This window comes from Equus caballus, chromosome 7 (genome assembly GCF_041296265.1).
Source record: "Equus caballus isolate H_3958 breed thoroughbred chromosome 7, TB-T2T, whole genome shotgun sequence".
NCBI classification, from domain to species: domain Eukaryota; kingdom Metazoa; phylum Chordata; class Mammalia; order Perissodactyla; family Equidae; genus Equus; species Equus caballus.
Genome location: NC_091690.1, coordinates 29,651,428 through 29,673,049, shown reverse-complemented (window position 1 = coordinate 29,673,049; position 21,622 = coordinate 29,651,428). Strand labels below are relative to the sequence as shown.

General features: G+C 41.8%; 1 long non-coding RNA gene across 2 annotated transcripts in view; it reads right to left on the bottom strand.

The window, feature by feature from the left end:
- LOC102147345 (uncharacterized) overlaps positions 1-20,932 on the bottom strand; it is a 46,165-nt gene extending 25,233 nt beyond the window's left edge. Inside the window, exons 1-6 of one of the 2 annotated variants that reach the window (XR_011440808.1) lie at positions 20,720-20,932; positions 14,101-14,255; positions 8,883-9,106; positions 7,992-8,178; positions 7,144-7,222; positions 2,504-2,636 (exon numbers count right to left, since the gene is read on the bottom strand). This is a non-coding gene — a long non-coding RNA (uncharacterized lncRNA). Of the gene's footprint in view, positions 1-2,165; positions 2,637-7,143; positions 7,223-7,991; positions 8,179-8,882; positions 9,107-14,100; positions 14,256-20,719 lie in introns of those variants that run through there. The other variant, XR_290555.4, reaches the window with a different exon arrangement.
- Between the last annotated feature and the right edge of the window lie 690 nt (positions 20,933-21,622).

The following is a 21,622-nucleotide window of genomic DNA, read 5'->3' as shown; positions in this document are numbered from 1 at the left end:
GGAGAATAAGGTGGTCTCCGGGGCCTCTTCTCCGTAAGTTTAGAGCTGGGGTACTTGACCCGGCGCGCAGGATGCCCCAGGGAGTCCATGCATAATATTGAGCAGTCCGTGAACTTAGATGGAAAAACATTACGTTTTTAGTTTCAGTAATTTCCAACTGGAATGTGATGTTGACTTCAATTACAAGTGTAGGCAACAAACCACAGTGGTATTAGCTGTAGCTATGACATTGTCTCCAGTAGAAATCACAGATATTTTTGTGTCATGTTACCGTTATGGCATGTGTGTTGAAATGCATCACTTCTTTGAATTTGTGGTCACTATTAGATCTGCAACGAGACTTTGTTAGTTAACGTATTAATAGAGACACGTATCTATATCACAAATTGGAGTTTTTGATATTTGATAACTATATTTCAATACAATTGGTTTTCTTTGCAAACCTATGTAGTTTATTTTGCCCACTAAAAAACAGTATTCTGGGGGCCAGCCCCGTGGCTGAGTGGTTAAGTTCACATGCTCCACTTGGGTGGCCCAGGGTTTCACCAGTTCCGATCCTGGGTGCAGACATAGCACCACTCATCAGGCTATGCTGAGGCGGCATCCCACATGCCACAACTAGAGGCACTCACAACTAGAATATACAACTATGTACTGGGGGGCTTTGAGGAGAAAGCAAAAAAGAAGAAGATTGGCAACAGATGTTAGCTCAGGTGCCAATCTTCAAAAGAAAAATAGTATTCTGACAAGGAGTCCATCCCCCCAAAAATGGTTGATAGTTCCTGGTCTAAAGCAATGAATTATTTTTTGTTTTTAAAGATTGGCACCTGAGCTAACATCTGTTGCCAACCTCCTTTTATTTTCCTTCTTCGCCCCCAAATCCCCTAGTCCATAGTTGTGTATTCTAGTTGCAGGTCCTTCTGGCTCTGCTGTGTGGGACACCACCTCAGCGTGGCTTGATGAGCAGTGCTAGGTCCACGCCCAGGATCCAAACTGGCGAAACTCTGGGCCCCCAAGACAGAGTGTGATAACTTAACCACTCGGCCACGGGGCCAGCCCCCTAGAGCAATGAATTGTTAATTTATATCTATTACATTAGAAAAATATTTCTTTAAAAAAGCACCCTTTTAGGGGGAAGATGTGGCAAAGGAGTAGTTTCTTACATAACTTGATGAAAATGAAAATTGTTCCAGCCTTTTTAGAAAGGAACATGGCAACGTTTATTAAAATTTTAAAAGATATATATCTGTAATCTCACTCCTGGGAATTTAGCTAATATAAATAAAAACACCCATACAAAAAAACATATATGGACAAGCATTGTTCAAAAGATCTAAAGCAAACACATCTGGAAGCAAAATAAATGCCTATTGCTAAGGGGAAGATTGGGAACTCATGATAGATTCCACCCAGTAGAATATTATGTAGTTATTAAAAAGAATGACTTGGGGGCCAGCTCTGTGGCTGAGTGGTTAACTTCGCACGCTCCGCTGCGGTGGCCCAGGGTTCGGATCCTGGGTGCGGACATGGCCATGTTGAGGTGGTGTCCCACATCCCACAGCTAGAAGGACCTGCAGCTAAGAGATACAACTGCGTATGGGGGGATTTGGGGAGATAAAGCAGAAAAAAAAAAAAAAAAGAGTGATTTGCAGCTCTGCAAGACACCCTGGTGGAATTTCCACGCAGCATCATTGAATGAGGAAAGTAATACAATTTTATTCCATTTAATTAAAATTCGCCTCAGAAAAAGGAACGCTATATGTGTATGACGCGTGTGTGTGATTATATGAGCATGGAGAAGAGTGAGGAAGGAACTCTACCAGGATGCTAATGTGAGTTACACGGGAGAAGGTGACGGTGGTGGAGAGGGGTGTGGGGGAGGAGGAGCCAAGCAAAGCAGAAAAGAAAGACCACACTAACAACAACAAAGTGTATCTAGAAAGTGATTGCATTTTTGTGTTTATATAAAATTATGTTGGTCTAGTTAAAAGAGAAACAATTTCCTCGACCCCTCAGAAAAAGCGATGATATCAGATAAACGTAGGCTGAGTTCACCTTCTCTGGTTAACTGTGAATACAACCAATATCTTTTGAATCCCCCTTTGCTCCAAATTGATGCCTGACATCTTCTGGCAGCTTATTTGGGAATTGAAAAGATAAATCACGACACTCGAAATGGTTTTATTTTACAAACGAATATGGCTATTTTGATACAAACGACTCATTCATTCATTCATTCACTCCTTCATTTACAGAGAACCATAAGTGGTCTAAGGATAAAAAAGAGCTAGAGGACAGGAAGGGAGGAGTGTTTTATGTTCTTCTCTGTCTCTAGTTTGTTTCTTTATTGTTGTTAATTAATGTCAAACATATTTTTTCTCATTTCCTCTACTTACTCCTTTGCTGGCTCACCAAATTCTCACACAGATAAGATCGATGCCAGGACATCACAGATACTCAATAGAGGCTTGTAGAGCAATGAATGCAAGTCCACTTGTCACACCTTTCAAGGTCAGGAGGGAGTAGCATTGGCTCCGGCCAGTCGCAGTCCTGCCCGATGACCTAGAAGCTCAGGAATCCGATCAGGCCACTTTGCAGAGGCCGGCCACTCCACCAACTGCCCATCAGTTTCTATCCTGCCAGCCAAGAACCAGAACAAAGGAAGTGAAATGCCAGCAGCTTTCAGTCTCCTCACCCAATTCGATGGCCTTTTTGTTTTTACTTCCCCAGATCTATTCTGGGAACCGTTAACCAAAAGATAGTCTGATTCTCTCAAACTGCTGTTTTTAACTCTTAGGAGGAAAAAGGCTCTCACAGTTTTCCCCTCTCACAGAGCGGAGGATGGAAAACAATTCTAGACATACTGGATTCTCTAATATAGGTGGCAGCCACCACCGCCTAATAATAATTACAATTCCTTACAGCCAGGGCCATACATTTCAAAGTGTTTCCTTCCACACATAACATTTCGTGAGAGACAGGAAGCACAGGCAGTATTACTAGCATGCGGCTCAGAATCTGAAGCTAGGTATAGGTACACGACTTGCTGGAGATGATAAACCAGCAATATGGGAACTAGTTGACCTCAGGTCTTTCAAATAATGACAGGAGCGCAGGAGCAATCAGCATTTTAGAGAAAATAAATTGGTGTAAATCAGCAACGCCCAACAAAAATAGAACGTGAGTCACACGGTAAGTTAAAAATTTTCAAGGCCAGCCCGGTGGCGCAGGGGTTAAGTTCCCACTTTCCACTTTGGCGGCCCGGGGTTCGCCGGTTCGGATGCCCAGTGCAGACATGGCACCGCTTGGCAAAAGCCATGCTGTGGTAGGCGTCCCACATATAAAGTAGAGGAAGATGGGCACGGATGTGAGCTCAAGGCCAGTCTTCCTCAGCAAAAAGAGGAGGATTGGCAGTAGTTAGCTCAGGGCTATCTTCCTAAAAAAAAGGAAAATTTCCCAGTAGCCACATTAACAAAATAAAAGAAACAGGTGAAATTAATTTTAATATGTTTTCTATGTAACCCTATATAGTTTAGATATTATAATTTCATCATGCAATTAACATTAAAAAAATTTTTTTTTAAGATTTTATTTTTCCTTTTTCTCCCCAAAGCCCCCCAGTACACAGTTGTGGATTTTTTCAGTTGTAGGTCCTTCTAGTTGTGGCGTGTGGGATGCCGCCTCAGTATGTCCTAATGAGCGGTGCCATGTCCACGCCCAGGATTCAAACCGGTGAAACCCTGGGCCACCGAAGCAGAGTGTGCCAACTTAACCACTCGACCACAGGGCTGGCCCCAGCATAAAAAATTTTAGTGAGCTTGTTTACCTGCTTTTTTGTACTGTGTCTTGGCAGTCTGGTGTGTATTTTATACTTTGAAGACATCTGAATTTGAAGAGTAGCCCCATTTCAAGTAAGCAATAAGCACATGCGGTTGATGCGGACTGTATGATATAGCTCCCAGACAAAGAAAAAGAGGGAAGACTGAGAGAATAGATTGCATTTACAAATCAAGTGGAATTCCCTTCACAAAGGAAATGGTGTTGTAGAAGTGTTTCACCAGGAAAGGAGCTGAGAAATGCCCGCATCGGCCCCAAAACGTGGAACTCAAGACCCTGATGCTGCCCTGATCACGGGCCACCCAGGAAAACAGTGTCTAACCCTCAATAATAGAAGCGAGGCCTGGAAAGGTTATGGAGAAGCTGCTCCCTCCAGGATGGAAGCAGGCGCAGACATACTGGGGGCTTATAAAGCCTCTGTCAATAAGAACCCGGCTCGACAATCATTTTAAACCACAGTGAGCCCTGACAGGAAACTGACCCAGTAAACCAGACAAATTACCACAGCAGCCAGGGTTGCCTGCCTCCCACTCCATCCCCCAATGAAACTCGAGCTGTGTGGAAGCTTCTGCTCTGCTTTCTGGAGGCTAAGAGTGGGAAGGCACACAGAGAGGCCATGAGTGCTCTGACAGCCCAAGCCACAAGCCCTGGAGTTCTAGGTCACTATCCCATCTGTAGGACAGCGAACACCAGGGAGGGTACTTGGGGGTGGGATTAATCCTGACTTATTGGGTATCTCTGAGATGATGGGGTCCCCTCTCCGACCTCCCAGTTGCTCTTTCAGAAAGTGACCATAATAATGCCTGTTCATCTGGGACCACATGCGTTCAGGTGGTGAGTTCCTTAGCAAAAGTGCTTTTGGATAAAGTGGACTGTGGTGCTCACATTGGAATCCTTGGGGCTTGATTCCTGGCAAGGAGGCCAGAGGGACACGGAAGAAACCACTGGGAAACAAAAGCTATGATATAAAGTCTGAAGCTTGGGATCCCTGTGACAATAGATTTGGCAGGCATCAGCTAGGCCCAAGTGGGTAAGAAACAGCTTCTGGGGCTGGAGTCTATTCCATCTCTGTCCTCTTCGTAGATAGGAAGCCTATGCTCCTGCTTGATGATTATAAACAGCAAACTCTAAGTTCAGACAAAGGTGGTATTGAATCCATCTATTGAAAGAGAGCACCTGGGATTATTCACACAGCACTAGCTGGTTGGTTAGGAGCAGTCACAGCGCCCCTCTGAGCCCCATTATGTATCTACAAACAAGTCAAGACGCCTTCCATCTCCAATGTTATATGACTCTATTTCTGAACCCTCCACACATTCCGCATGTGCCACAGGCTCTTGAACACTCAGTAAATGGACAAGTCAGTGCATTCCATGCAGGAAAGCAAGGTGGGTTTGTTACAATTTTCTCCTGGCTCTCACTCAAAATGGAGCCCAGAACATATAATAGAGAAAGAAAAATCTCACCAAAAAACGGTGTTGGGCAAACTGGACAGCCACATGCAAAAGAATGAAAGTTGACCATTATCTTACACCATACACAAAAATTAAGTCAAAATGGATTAAAGACTTGAATGCAAGACCTGAAGCCAAAAAATTCTTAGAAGAAAATATAGGCAGTACAGTCTTTGACATCAGTCTTAGCAGTATCTTTTTGAATACTATGTCTATTCAAGCGAGGGAAACAAAAGGGAAAATAAACAAATGGGACTACATAAGACTAAAAAGTTTCTGAAATGTGAAAGAAACCATGAACAAAACAAAACAGCCCACCAACTAGGAGAAAATATTTGCAAATCATATATCCAACAAGGGGTTAATTTCCAAAATATATAAAGAACTCATACAACTCAACAACAACAACAAAAAACCCAATCAAAAAATGGGCAGAGGGTATGAACAGACATTTTTCCAAAGAAGATATACAGATGTCCAAGAGGTATATGAAAAGATTCTCAATATCACTAGTTATTAGGGAAATGCAAATCAAAACCACAATGAGATATCACCTCACACTCATCAGAATGGCTATAATTAATAAGGTAAGAAATAACAAGTGTTGGAGACGATGTGGAGAAAAGGGAACCCTCAGACACTAGTGGTGGGAATGCAAACTGGAGCAGCCACTATGGAAAACAGTATGGAGATTTCTCAAAAAATTAAAAATAGAAATATCGTATGATCCAGCTATCCCACCTCCGAGTATTTATCCAAAGAGCATGAAATCAACAATTCAAAAAGATTTATGCATCTCTAAGTTCATTGCCGCATTATTCACAATAGCCAAGACGTGGAAGCAACCCAAGTGCCCATTAACAGATGAATGGATAAAAAAGATGTGGTAAACATACACAAGGGAATACTACTTAGCCATAAGAAAAGACAAAATCGTGCCATTTGTGACAACATGGATGGACCTTGAGGGTATTATGCTAAGAGAAATAAGTCAGACAGAGAAAGACAAATACTGTATGACTTCACTCATATGTGGAAGATAAACGAACACATAGATAAGGAGACCAGATTGGTAGTTACCAGAGGAGAAGGGGATGAGGGGAGGGCAAAAGGGATAAAGGAGTACATATGTGGGGTGAAGGATAAAAACTGGATTGTTGGTGGTGAACACAATGCAGTCTGTACAGAAACTGAAATATAATAGTGTACGCCTGAAATTTGCACAATATTTTAAGCCAATATGACCTCAATGAAATAATTTTTTTAAAATGCCAAGGTGCTAGAGATCCATTCTATGGGAAGGACGAGGAAGTGGGTGTACGTTGGGGAAGGCAGCCCCGTCATTTCGGGGGCTCCAGAGCCTTGCTACCCCAGCCTCGTACGACTCCTCCCGCTTCCACCTGCGCCTGTGTCCTGAGCTCCAGCATTGGGCTTCTTCCAGTCCATTTGTGTCCCCTCGATCTGTGGAATTTCTCAAACGCTCCAGATTTTCTGGCTGGTTTAACAGCCTTATGGAAGGGTTAAAATCTCAAATTTAAACTGTCAAAGCTGTTTAAGGTCAAACAAAGCTGCAATGATCTAACTGAATCCGGGTTCCTTTCAAAGATGCGACTGAACGCCATAGTCATTTGGTTTTTGCAAATACCCCTTTTCCTATTGATGTTAAGAAACCTTGACATAATCTTAGAAAGCAACTAAACATGCAAAGAAAATAAAGGCAATGCAATTTCTTGGTAATGCCTTGCGCTCTAATTCATATATGTCATGGAAACTCCAAACAGTGATCCCTGGAGGGAGCTGCTCAACATTCACTTGCCGGAGCCATACTGGGAGAGGCTATCAAGACACCCACCTCTCTCTTGTGTCTCCACGCTAATTTCTGATGTAAAATTAGGTGATTTTCTTGACTCTCTGAGCCTCGGTTTCACTATCTGTAAAATGGAGAAAGTGGTTTATGTTCTACCTAGCAACCTGTGTCAAGAACACAATAGTGGGATAACTTGAATTGGCAGGAAAAAACACCAAAATAATAAGAAGGACTGTGATAAGGCTATAGATAGATTTTTTTCCTATCCTTTATTCTCCAACAGTTTTGAACTTTGATTATATTACCTAAAGAAAAAATTTAATTTATTGTAAAATTTAACCTTAAGTAACTTGGAATTGATGAACTCCATAAGAGGGCAAATCACAGTCAATTCTTAATTATCCACGTGCCATTGAATTCACAAAGTGTTTTTTCTACACTCAATTTTAAATGCAAATGGAGCTCCCCTGGCCACTGAGAACACCTCTGAGGCAACCTCAATCAATCAAATGTAATGTATGTATGTACAAAAAACTGTAAATGTATGTATTTATTTTGAACTGTGAATTCGGCATTGTGGAAAACACTTGGGAGAGATGCAGGGCTCTGGTCCTGCCCTGAAGGAATTCACAATGATGTCAAAAAAACAAGACTAACATACGTGACAAAATGCAAGTGACAAAACTGTGGCTATGACTAAAAGGCCCAACTGTAGGGAACAGATTCTAGAGATGACTGAATGCTCAGAGTAACTAGTAACAATGTCACCGAAAATTAGGACTAAGTGAAACCTTGGAAAATGAGTACCATCTATTCTGTGAGATAGAAGGCAGAAGGGAGCCCAGCAGGAGCGGAAACAATAAAGCAGGAAAGAGGAACTAGTATTTACTGACGTCTACTACTCAACAGGCACTGTTGGAGGTACTTCACTTCAGTGATCTTGTTGACGCCTTATAACCACCACGAGAGGCTGTCATTCTTAGTATCCCCATTGGACAGATGAGGAAACTGAGCTTCAATTATTGTGCTGTGTTCATGGGATACCGCAGGAACCTGCCGGATTATAGGAGGCAGATGTGCCTGTCGACATAATGAAACATCAGTTAGAATAAAGAGGGACCAGATGACAGAGAGCTGAGCTGTTCAATATGGTAGCCACAAGCCAACAGGCCTATTGACTGCTTGAGACATATCTGGTGTGACCAAGGGACCAAAACAGGGGAAAACATTTTTCTATTAAACAGAACTTTACTGTTCAGTAGGACTACATTTTACTTTAACCATTGAAAATTTAGCTTCCAAATTGAGATGTGTTGTAAGTATAAAATACATACTGAATTTTAAACACTTTTATGAAAAAGGAATGTAAAATAATTCATTAATATTTTTTAATATTGATTAAAGGTTAAAATGATATTTTGGATAAAATAAGATATAATAATAAATTTTTCACCTGTTTCTTTTTACATTTTTAATGTGGCTAGTAGTAAGTTTAAACTACAAATGTGGCTTTGTTTATATTTCTTTGGACAGTGCTGATACAGAGCTTTGAAACCCTGGCATCAGTAAAATGTATAGTTAGATGCCACAAACATTTTTTTAGTGTTAGGCTGAGCTAATATTCCACTGGACTACAAATTAACATATATTCCCAATGATTTTAATTGCCTGCTGTTTAGATCATCTATAATGGTTTTCTCTGTATATTAAGCTTTGCAAAGCACTTTCACAAGTATTACGTAAACCCCTACATCTCTGTAATGAGACAGAGTGGGCATAATTACCCCATTTTACAGAGCAGAACGCCAAGGCCAGTTAATCCAGTTGATAGTTGAGGGTCAGGGAGGGTTTCAGAGTTTTTCACCTTCAAGTTCTCATCCTTCCTTGCCCAGAGGCTGCCTTGAATACACTCTTGTCCTCATCACTCTTACTTGCAAATCCCTGGGAGGCCTCCGCCTGCAGCAATATTGCTCAACAAAGGAGACCGGATGGATTTCTAGGACGTTTCCTATGGACACAGCAATACATCGACCCTTAGTATGCAAGAATATTGGTACAGCCTGTGCGCCTCAGGCGCGGGCCTTCTGGATGCTTGTGTATGTGGGTGCTGAGCCAGCTGCACTCTCATCCCCTCTTCCACGTGACTCCAGCAAGTGTTTGGGAGCTGGCTGTGTGACTCCAACAGGCTGTTCAAGCTAGTATGTCCAGACAGCAGGAAATCATGGGTAAAATGCATCTCTTCTCTTAGCCCTGAGTAAACTGGCTACTTACCCAAGGCTCACTCAGATATGTGCACCATCTCCCTGACTCTACCTGGAAGCTCTGATTGCTTGCTCAGTTCGTTGCCTCCCACAGCACCCTATCAATAATCCCTTGCACAAGCGACATGCTTAGTAAAGGTCCACTTAGACAGGTGGGCAGAGGGAAAACAGCACCTTCTTTCTAATATAAATCCAAGGAGAATTCCTGGTTCAGATGACGTTAAGGTGGTCACATTGCCTGGCGTTAAGTATGTGGATTCTAAAACCAGATGGAGACTTGAATCAAGGTTCTGACTCAGCCACTTGGTACATGTGTGACTTTGCACAAGTTGCATAACCTTTCTGAGCTTTGTTTCCTCATTTTCAAAATGGGGACGATGACAATGGTCGGAGTTGGTTCCTATGGCTGAAGAGGTAAGGCGGGGCTCCAGTCTAGCTTGCACTCTATCACCAGGCCACATGCTATGGTTCAGGGCAGTGTCAGCCAGAAAAGAGGGTCACCATTCTCTAAACCACTCCGAGGTGCTATCTACTTACCAAGCCAGTGCCTGCAAGGCCAAGTCTACCCAGATGGGGAATTTTTTGCTTGTTGTAAAGATTCCTTGGGATAGATAACGCATAGAGTACTTGGTCAGAAATGACTATTTTTCGGGATGCCGTTATTTAGGAACTGATGAAGTATTTTCTATCATCATGGAACTTTCTCTCCCTACCTGGAAAGGAGATGACAGACTGGGTTCATATCCTGGTTCACCCCTTTCATCTGCATCTGTTGAGCCTTGGTTTCTCATTTGTAAGGAACAATAAGAGGTCTCTTGTGGGAATTAAATGAGAGGGTATCCAGCACAATGGCGGGCATATAGTAGGCCCACAATAATTTTGAGTGACCTTCCCACTTGCTGAGAGAGAGGGAAAGAAGCCACAAACGGAGAGGGGCCCTGAACGTCACACGATTTCCCTGACTTTGTCCTCTTTACTGAACTCTCAATCCCTATCCTACCCCCAGCTGTGGAGAGGTAAGAGGCCTCCCACTGTGTGTGCGTCTATTGGAGAATTCATCCACAATCAAGGCTTCAACTCCCACATCTTTGCACATGGCACCCAATTATTTTTCTTGACAGTAACCCCCCACGTTGTAGTCACATTGCTGTCACTGCCTCCCAGATATTTTCATTTGGGAGATCAATCAGCATGTTAAATTCAACACGGGCAAAACCAAACTGACCATCTTGCTTCCAAAACCTCTAACATCTACTCCTGTCTCCCCTCTCCATGGGTGACCTTGCTTGTTATTTCCCTGAGGTAGCAGCAATCAGAAGACAACTTCCACAAGGCCCACCACCAAATCTACTGATGAGGTTGTATCCATATTCACATCACTGCCTTTATTCCTGTTCCCATAATGAACCGTCCCTGCTCCTGTCTCCAAGGACAGCCCTGTCACCTCTCATCCTCACTTAATCAATCTTGTCCTCTCTCTCCTTAACAGTTCCTTCTCAACTGGACCATTCCCATCAACCCACAAACTTCAAAACTGTGACATCTCCCTCCCATTAAAAAACTCCCTTGAGCCCACATCACCCCATTTTTCTGCTTCCTTTTACTACAGAAGTCCTCAAAATAATTATTGATATATGTTGTCTCTACTCTTCTGCTCTCATTTTCTCCAGAATCAACTTTTGTTAGGCTTTCTGGTCACTATCATCCAACTGAATTGTTCTTGTCATGAGTGACCTCGAAGTTGCCAAAACCAAAAGCTACTTATAGTCCTCATATTACTCAACTTAAGATCAGCAGTTGACATAGTTAATTGCTCCTTTTTTTTTTAAAGATTGCCACCTAAGCTAACATCTGTTGCCAATCTTCTTTTTTTTTTCTTTCTTCCCAAAGCCCCCGAGTTGTATATTCCAGTTGTAGGAACTTCTAGTTGTGCTATGTGGGATGCCGCCTCAGCATGGCTTGATGAGCATTGCCATGTCCGCGCCCAGCACCCGAACTGGCAAAACCCTGGGCTGCCGAAGCAGAGCGCACATACTTAACCACCTGGCCACGGGACCAGCTCCTAATTACCCTTTCTTGAAACATTTTTTCATCTGCCCTCTACAATGTCACTGTCTCTTGGACCTCTCCCCAGCTCACTATCCACTCTCACTCAGTCTCCTTTGCTGGTTCTTTATCATCTTCTCAACCTCCAAATCTTGGAACATCTAGTCCTCTTATTTTTTCTCTTCTCACTCCCCTGGTGATGTCATCCAGTCTCATGGATTTAAAGAATGTCTATACATTGACAACTCCAAAAATTACATCTCTGGGCCAGAATGCTTCTCTAAACTTTAAATTTGTTTGTACGACTGCCTACTTGATATTTCTTCTTACAAGTCTCAAATTTAATATGTCTATTTCGGATCCAACCCCCAACACACACACACACACACACACACACACACACACACAGGCATACCAGCCTGCTTTTCCCTGAGATAGCGCCATCTTAGTAAATGCCAACTTATTTTTCCAGCCAAAAATCTTAGAGACAACCTTGACACTTCTCCATCTCTCACACTTCAAATCTACATCATCAGCTCTACCTTCAAAAAATATCCAGGATCTAATTCTCAGCACTTCTGCCGTTATCGCCCTAATCCAAGCCACCATCCTCTCTACACACTAACTTCCAACAAGATCCCCTGCTTCTCACGCTATCGTTTATTCTCCACACAGCAGGCAGAGGCATGCTTTTAAAATCAGTCAGATCATAGCACTCTTCTGTTTAAACCTTCCAATGACTTCTCATCTCAGAGCAAAATTCAAGCTCCTTTCCATGACCTACTAGCTCTCACGTGATCTCCCCAAGAATCCCTGTGCCACCTCTAATCTCATTGCCATGACTATTCCTTTGCCCACTCTACAACCTCCCTGCCACATTTACAACCTTCTTGCTGTTCTTCAAATGTGCCATGCTCGCTCCTACCTCAGTTCCATCCTGCTTTCACTTCTCACTGCCTGTACTCAAGTCCCCAGAGAGTTGTATGCCTGTCCCCTCTCTTTCTTCTCTCCCCAAAGGTCAACTTGTCAGAGAGGTCCCTCCTGCTTACTTTATATAAATAACATACACTTCCTTCACTCTTTTACTCCTTATTAGGCTTTGTTCTACATCATGCACTTACCACTATTTGACATGTTACATATGCATTTGTTGGTTTATCGTTAGTCTGACTTCTCCTACTAAAATATAAGCTCCCTGAGAGTAGTGACTTTGTTTCTGTTCACTGCTGTGTCCCCACACTTATTGACTAACTAACTAACTAACTAACTAATTAATTAATAACAGTGTCTGGCAAATAATGGATGCTCAACAAATTCTGCATCTGAATTTCTGCCATTGGTACCACCATCCATCTAGTCACCAAAGCTTGGTGTGCTCTTCACTCTCCACTGTCTGCCATCTTTGGTCAGTCCCAACACTTGTCATTTCTCACTCTGTCAGAGCTCCAATATCCATCGTTTGTTTTCCATGTCTTCCACCTCCACCCCGACTCCAGATCCTTAGGTCCTAGCTCCTAAATTACCTTAACTGCTTCATACCTTGTCTCTCTGCCTCTGCTTCTCGCTCCCTCCAATACATTCTGCCCACTTCACTGCCAGATTAATCCTTTTCAATCATGACTCTCAAGCACACTCAGCAGGTGCTGAAGAATTGTAAGAAATGTTTTTCAAACATGTCAAGTTATTTATAACTCACTGTAGTCCACAAATACTAAGGTTGCTTTTATCCTGTCAGTTCCTTGCCCATAATCCTTTAAGGAATCCCTCACAAACTATAGGACAAGTTCAAGCTGAGCCTGGCATTCATGGCCCACCGTGATCTGGTGATGCCTACCTCACAGTCTCCCCTTCTCTAGATTCATCCCTCCCTTTCTCAGAATATGCCTTTCTCCTGCTTGCTTCTCCTCATTGTTCTTCCCCATTTGGGATACCTTCTCTCATCAATTTATCAAACTCTACTGACCCTTCAAAGTCTAGATCAAACCTCATTCTCCTTTAAGGACTCTCCTAATCCCACCACCCAAAAATGAACATCCTCTGCTCTGACCTCCTGTACATCTGACTGGTAGCATCAGTCATTTGGCACTTAGCACACCTTGATATTCATTCATCACTCATTCATTCATTCATTCACTCAAAAAATGTTTACCTTAACAGGCCTCCATCACATATTGCCAGTATTTTCTTTCCATACTTGCTCCTGATCTATTCAGTTATGCTATAAACTCTTTGCGGGAGAAAACTAAGATTTTAAACTTGTTTGAATGGTCATTGCAATTTTATATAAATATATATATATAATTACTGATCAAAGAGAATGTGGCCTGTTTCATACCTCTGTTGTTACACATATTGTTCCATTTGCCTAGAATGCCCTCTCTCCAGCTTTTATTTTCCCATCTGCTGGGCAAATTCTCACTCTTCTTTAAATAGACAAGTTAGGCTGGTCTCTCCCTCCTTTGGGTCTCCTCTACCTCCAACATATTGCACTTGTCTGGCTCTTGTGGTTTTCTTGTCTGTTTTGTTTGGTGAATGATTTCCCCTCCTAAAACCACTAACAATAATATTCAATGGTATATTTAAGTACTTTACATTCTTCACAAGAAAAGCACTAATTAAATCCATGCTTGTGTTGTAGTCATTGTTGTGCCAAATATATCTATGAACTTTAAATGCACATTCTCATTATTAGTACCTTATGTATCTAAAATGTGTTTCCTCCTTTTTCACCCTCACAACATCCACGTGAAGCTGCTGTGGAACATCCCCACATTGCATCTGAATTAATGAGTTCTGCAGTTTCATGCCTCTGCTGTTGTTTTACACATTGTTCCATTTGCCTGCAATGCCCTAAGAGTAGAAAGAGATTACGGGAATTAATCAGTAAAACATAGTCAACACACACTGAAGATCCGCATATTATTGCTCATATTTGTCATTCCTTGGGTATCTCAAATGACATTTAGAAACAAAGAAGAATTAAGAAGTTTGATCATAGAATAAACTCTGAGAAATCACGAAGATTGAGAAAGGTGATACTAAGGGTAGTCCACTGGTTAAATGGGCATTTTCTAAGCAAACTACCTTGATTCAAATTTCAGCTCCACTTCTTTCTAGTTGTGTGCCCTTGAGCATGTTATTCTCTTATTCTTAGTTTCTTCATCTACTAAATGAAGATAATAGAAGAAATTAACTGATAGTATTGTGATGACTCAAAAAGATAATGTGTATAAAATACTTGGCATGCTGCTGGGCACATAGTAGCACTCTATAAGTAAAAAGGCCAGAAATAGGCAGATGTTTTCAAACTTAAAAAAAAACTTCTGGAAACAGCTTAATAGTGACTGTGATATACTCTGGCAGAATCCTAGAAAATACTATTAAATAGATGACTTATGAAGAGAAAGAGGTGATCCCTTTAAGTTAACATGGGTTTATTATGACTAAGTCAAATCCACTAATCTTATTTCCTGTTTGGAAAGGATTATTAGACAGGTGAATAAATGTGATTATACAGAGGTAGTATATCTTCATTTTTTATAATGTTTTATACCCTCTTGGGTGATTTATTTAGAAGAAATAGAGACAAGATGAGAATTCTGTTAGGTAAGTTAGTTAAAAATATAGACATGGCCATGATGGAGTAACTACTACCAGGCTTGCCTTCCTATGGTAAATACCTAGAAAACTAGACAAAAGCAATGAAACTATCATTTTCAGACATTAGAAAGCAGGCAGTATATGATTGTGATCCTTGAGAAAAGAGATGCAAACCAGATGAGCCCTATGACAGGCTAAGCATTCTGTCTGAAAGCATTTCCAAGGTCCCAATACAGGGAGAAGCAGCCCACACAAAGCATGGTAGTCTTGCTGAATTGAAGAGGCAGAGATCAGAGTTTGAGTAAGCTGAGGCAACTGGAATTTGTGGAATAGAATACCATAGAGAAGGAATCTACACATGGAAAGAGATCCAGAAATTTGCATAGTGATTCCCTTGAGTTTTTCATCAAATACTAAGCTTCACATGCTCAGGAAGAAACTCTACAAGGCCAGATAAAGAACAAATATTGAGGAGCTGCAAACTAAACATTTCTAGAGCTCACATGGGGCTGGGAGATAGTCAAGTTGCAAACAGCCACCATGGAGAGAATTTGCTGAACCTTGGGGCATTTAGCAGAGAGCCCAGAAGGGTCACAGCTTAGAAATATGGTAAAACTACCCCAAGGGTAAAGACTGTTCTAGACCCACATTTTAAAATTATTTAAACAAGTCTCAAAAGAATCAAGCTGATCCACAAGTAACTTAATGGCCTACCAAAACAAAAGTCACCACTCTTTAAAGGATGACAACAAAATCTAGACACTGAACAGTGTTAATAACCACAATCTCCAAAACCAATTAGACACCTAATACCAAAAATTGCTGGATATGTAACCCAAAATCAAGCAATAAAACAATAACAGAACAGATGGAGACAATAGACGTAGCAGACAAAGACGTTAAAATGGCTAGTATACATATGTTTGAGGATTTAAAGGAAAACATAAAAGCAATGAGATACATTAAAGATATGGAAAAGAAGCAAAATGAAACTTCCAAAGCTGAGAAATATATCTGAGAATGAAAAACTCACTAAATAGACTTCCTTAACAGCAGATTAAACACTGCAGGGGGAAAAAAAAAGCCAGTGAACATTCAGACAAACAATAGAAATTTTCTAAATTGAAGCAGAGAAAGAGAAAAAGATAGAAAAAAAATGCTCATAACATCAGTAACTTTCAAGACAAGATAAAGCAGTCTAAGATATATGTAATTAAAGTCCCAGAAGGGGAAGCATAATAAATAATCATCAAAATTTTACTAAACTTGATGAAAAGACACTCAACAAACAGCAAGTAAAAAGGCAAAAAATTAGACACATCATAGCGAAACTGCTATAAATCAAAGGTAAAGAGAAAAGCGTAAAAGTATCTAGAGGAAAAAAGACATCTTATATAAAAAGAAGCAAAATAATAATGACTGTGGACTTCTCGCAGAAATAATGCAAGCCAGGAGGCAATTGAGTGACACCTTAAAGAGCTGAAAGAAAAACAGTTAACGCAAAATTCTATATTCATTGAGAATATTCCACAAAAATAGAGGCAAAGTGGGGCTGGCCCCGTGGCTGAGTGGTTAAGTTTGTGCACTCTGCTGCAGGCAGCCCAGTGTTTCGTTGGTTCGAATCCTGGGCGCGGACATGGCACTGCTCATCAATCCATGCTGAGGCAGCGTCCCACATGCCACAACTAGAAGGACCCACAACGAAGAATATACAACTATGTACCGGGGGGCTTTGGGGAGAAAAAGGAAAAAATTAAATCTTTAAAAAAAATTTAAAAAAAAATAGAGGCAAAGTAAAGACATTTGTAAAAAAGCAAAAGCTAAAAGAATTTGTCAATAGCAGATCTGCACTACAAAAAATGTCAATGAAGTTCAGGCTAAAGGAAAATGACACCAAATTGGAAACTCAGATCTACGTAAAGAAACAACACCCTAAAATCGCAAACATATGAGTAAGCATAAAACATATTTAAATACATTGAATTAGCAAATTAAAACTTTCCCCCAAATAAACTCCAACCTCAGACGGTTTCACTGGTAAGTTTTATCAAACCTCTCAGGAAGAGAGAATAGCTAACTACCAAAACTGTTTCAGAAAAGAAGAGGGAGCACTAGCCAACACATTTTACAGGACAGCAATATTTTGACACCGAAATCAACAATGAAATTACAAGAAAAGAAAATTTCAAACCAATATCTTTCATAAATATAGACACAAAAATCTTAACAAAATATTAGCAAATTAAATTTAGCAATGTATACAAACAATAAGGCATCATGACCAATTCTTGGGTTTCTAGCAAGAAGGCCATGTTGGTTTAACATATGAAATTCAACTACTAAAATTCACTTTAATAACAAAATAAAGGAGAAAATTACATAATCATCCACATTTCTTATAGAATTTGACAAGCTGACTCTACAATTTATATGGAAATGCAAAGGATAGATAACCTTTATAGTATAATTTTAGATAAAGAACAAAGTTGGAGGATTTATACTCTCTGGTTCCAGATTTACTATAAAGCCACACTAAACAACACAGTGTGGCAGTGGTGTGAGGACAGGCACACAGAGGTGCCAGGAGCAGACCCACACATTATTTGGTCAGTTGACTTTTCAACATTTTGGTCATTTAATTCAAACAGTTAAATTACCAAGGTAATTCAATGAGGGAAAAAACAGCCTCTTCAAAAAATGGTGTTAGAATAACTGGAATTTGTGGAGAAAACTATAAATCTTGACTTCTACTTCACATCACACATAAAAAGTAACTCAAAATGAATCATCGAACTAAAGATTTTCAACTACAAAACCTCTAGAAGGAAACATGGGAGAAAATCTTATTGATCTTAGGGCAGCAATCACTTCTTAATTAGGACAAAGAAAGCATTAACCATAAAAGAAAAAAGACGCTAAGTTTCACTCCATCAAAATTTAAAATTTCTGTTCTATTCTTTGAAAGACATTGTTAAGAAAATAAAAAGGAAAGCCCCACACAGAGGGGATAAAAATATTATATTATATTATATTATATTACGTTATATCATATCATATCATATCAACTTTTACAACTTGATAATAAGATGAATACAAACAACCCAATTTAAAAATGGACACAGAAGATATGAACAAACACTTCACAAATGAAGATACAGGGATGGCCGGTAAGCATAGAAAAGAAACTCAACATCATTAGCCACCATGGAAACAAAAAGTAATTGCACAATGAGATACCACCACACACAACAACAGGTGTTGGCAAGTGTGTAGAGCAACTGGAACTCTCATACGTTGCTCATAGGAGGACAAAATGGGACAAATCTATGGAAAACTGGCAGTTTCTAATAACGTTAAGCATACACCCGCCTGATGACCTAACAATCCCACTGTTAGGCATTTACCCAAGAGAGGTGAAAGACATGTCCACACGAGGTTGTACAGAAACGTGTGAGACTGATTTAACCATAATAGCCAAGACTGAAGATAACCCAAATGTCCATTGACAGATGAATGAACAAAGAAATTGTGATAAATCTATACAACAGCATACTCCTAGCAATAAAAAGAACAGATTACCAAACTACTCATATATGCTACCACATGAGTGAATCTCAAAAACATTATGATGAGTAAAAATAGCCAGACACAAATAATACATACTGTATGATTGCTTTATACGAAATTCTAGAACAGGCAATACTGTACTCATCAATAGTGACAGAAAACAGATTTATGGCTGCCCAGGTCCAGGGAGGTTGAAGATTGCCTGCAAAGAGGCAAGGTAGGCAATGGAAATGTTCTATATCTTGATTGTGGTGGTGTTTATATGGGTGCATACATTTGTCAAAACTCATCAGAGTAAGTATACACTTAAAATGGGTTCATTGTAATGCATGTAATTTATTTGTAAATTATACCTCAGTAATGTTGATTTTATATAATCAGAAAAGATTATATAATTTGGATTAAAAGTACAGGGCTTTGTTCATAATCTCATTGGATTCTATATCCTCATATAGCAATAAATTATGTTTATCAAGTTTACTGGTGGCACACAGTTGGGAGAGTCTCATTTATTTATCCAACAAATATTCTTTAAGCTCTCTCTATATGCTAGGCATCTAAGGCTGTAATGGTGAAGAAAAAAAGGAGGTCTCTATTCTCATGGCATTACAGTCCTATGGATGAGGCAGACATCCATCAAATAAGTGGAATTTACAATTTTAAGCTGAAAGAAGGTGAACAGAAATATGAGACCATATAAAAAAGAAACCTGGATGAGTCCAAAGGGGGCAGGAGAAGGGTCCCCAAGGTTCCCATCCAGCTGGCAGTGTAAGGACAAGTGGGTAGAACTTATCTAACTGAGGGGTGCATTTTGCATTACAAAGTCCCTATGTGGGAGAGGGAAGCATTCGGAAGGAACTAAAGGAAGAACCGTGTGGTGGGAGCCCTAAGAACAAGGCAGAGAATGAAAGGAGATGAAGCTTGAAAGGCAGGGAGCCAAGTCAAAGCCATGTCCTGAGAACAATGAAAGCCCATCAAGGGGTCCCCAGCACGAGTGATAAGGTCGGACTGGTGTGGTGATGAGCCAGCGTTGATGCTACAGTCCACGTGAGAGAATCCGATACTTAACCTCAGGTGATGGCAGTGGGGATGAGGAGAAGTGGATGCATTTGCTAATAGGAGGTAAAATTGCCAGTTCTTGGTGAAGGATTGGATACGGGGATGAAGGAGAAGGAGGGGTCCAGGAGGACAGCCAGATTTCTGCCTCAAACTCCTCTATGAGTGGAAGCATTCTTCACTGAGATAACTATGCAAAAGTAAAGAAGCGAACTGGGCTGGGAGGAGAAGATGAGACACATACTGAAGCTAAAGTACCTGGGAGACATTGACAGGGAAAAGTCCAGGATACTGGACACATCGTTCTGAAGTTTGGGAGGTCTGGGCTGGAGCTGCAACACGGCAGCCATCAGGACCAAACAAGTCATCAAAACCTTTGGGAGGATGAGACCACAAAAGCAGAGGTGTGAGGGCAGAAGAGTGGGGCCCAGGAAGAGCCCAGAAGAGAACCAACAATTAAGGCCCAGCCAGAGGAAGTAGGTTCTACCAAGAACAGTGAGAAGGAGTGCCCAAGAGGTGGGAGGAAAAACAGAAAAACGTTATACCACAGAAGCTAAAGAAGGGTAGAGAGCATTTCAGGGTTCCAGACCCATGCATTAGGCCAGTGGGAGGGTAGTGATAATAACGCCTAACATGATTGAGTACTTACTGTGCATTCTACACACTGTTCTAAGCTCTTGTTCGAGAATCATCTGATTTGATCGCTACAACAGTACATGGGGTAGGAGAGGGGATCGCACTACTGTAGATCTCCCTGCCAGAGCCAGGACTAGCACAAGACTCCTGACTCCCATTCCAGTGCTCCTTCCCCCTACTACCTTTTTCACTGACCTAAGCAGCCTGGCCATCTATTTCTCCAAAACTTCCCCTTTAGGCTAGGGGACCCAAATTCTCTGCACCATGGAATGTGGTATGCACCAACATATTTGAGACTTTGGACTTCTGGGTCTCCTTCCTGGCCCATCTTGAAGTCAGCTACTCTCAGGCCAGAGGAGGAGACAGCTGGCAAGTGCCTCCAAGGAGAAAGCATCTATTCCTGCACACCCCAGCCCAGTGCCCCTCCCACCACCGCCCTTACAATCCTTTCTTACCCCACAGCTGGTCGCAGAACTTCTACTGGAGTTATTATCCCTGCAACCTGTGGGGCACGGACAAGGGGAACATCTCCAGCTCAGCCCCATGCTGTTCTCTCCCCTCCCCTTGCCACCCCGTCCCTCAGGTTGGCATCTTTCTCTTTCCTTCCCAGGCCTTATATGGCCATGCGGTTTCACAAGTACCAAGGCAGACTGTCTGCCAGCACCTCTAACCACGCTGCTGCCAAGGCGATGGCTGAGGCGAGCTGCAAATTCCGAGTCGGAGCCAGACACGGAATATATCTATTTTCTGCTTCTCGAGCAAGGCACCCGAGACTGCCCCCGGGGCCCTGGGTCCCTTCCCAGCTAGTGCCACAGGCACTTCCCAGACGCTTACAAGGAGACCAGGATGCCCGAGTGCGTAGGCCTGGATGCCTAGGACGGAGGGAGTCAGGGTACCGGGCTGGCTGCGCGCGGTGCACGTGAACGCGAGCAGGTGCTAACCACCGCCCTTCTCCCTTTCCGTGCGCGCGCAAGGCTGCAGCTCTTTGTGTCTGCGACTCGGCTCGCTGTCGGCGCTAGACTGGGTGGGGTGGGGGAAGCCGGAAGCGGCAAATCAGCGTCTGGGTCTTGAAAAATGCCTAGAAGGGTGGACATTTTCATTAGAAACCTTTGCACATTTGGAGAGAACAAGTCTGCATGCGCAGCGGCCTTCCCCTCTCTGGCCCCCCTCCCCCAACGCCCCACTCCCTATCGCCTCACTTCCCCCTCCTGATTTCTCTACCAACCTCCTCCCTCCCTGGTCATCTGGATCTCGTTTTTCTTACATTTCCCCAGCTGCCTGTCTGCATTTGCAGCCCTGCACGTGCACAGACACACACGTGCTCATGACACCCCCACCCTGTGGCCCCTTACTGCGAC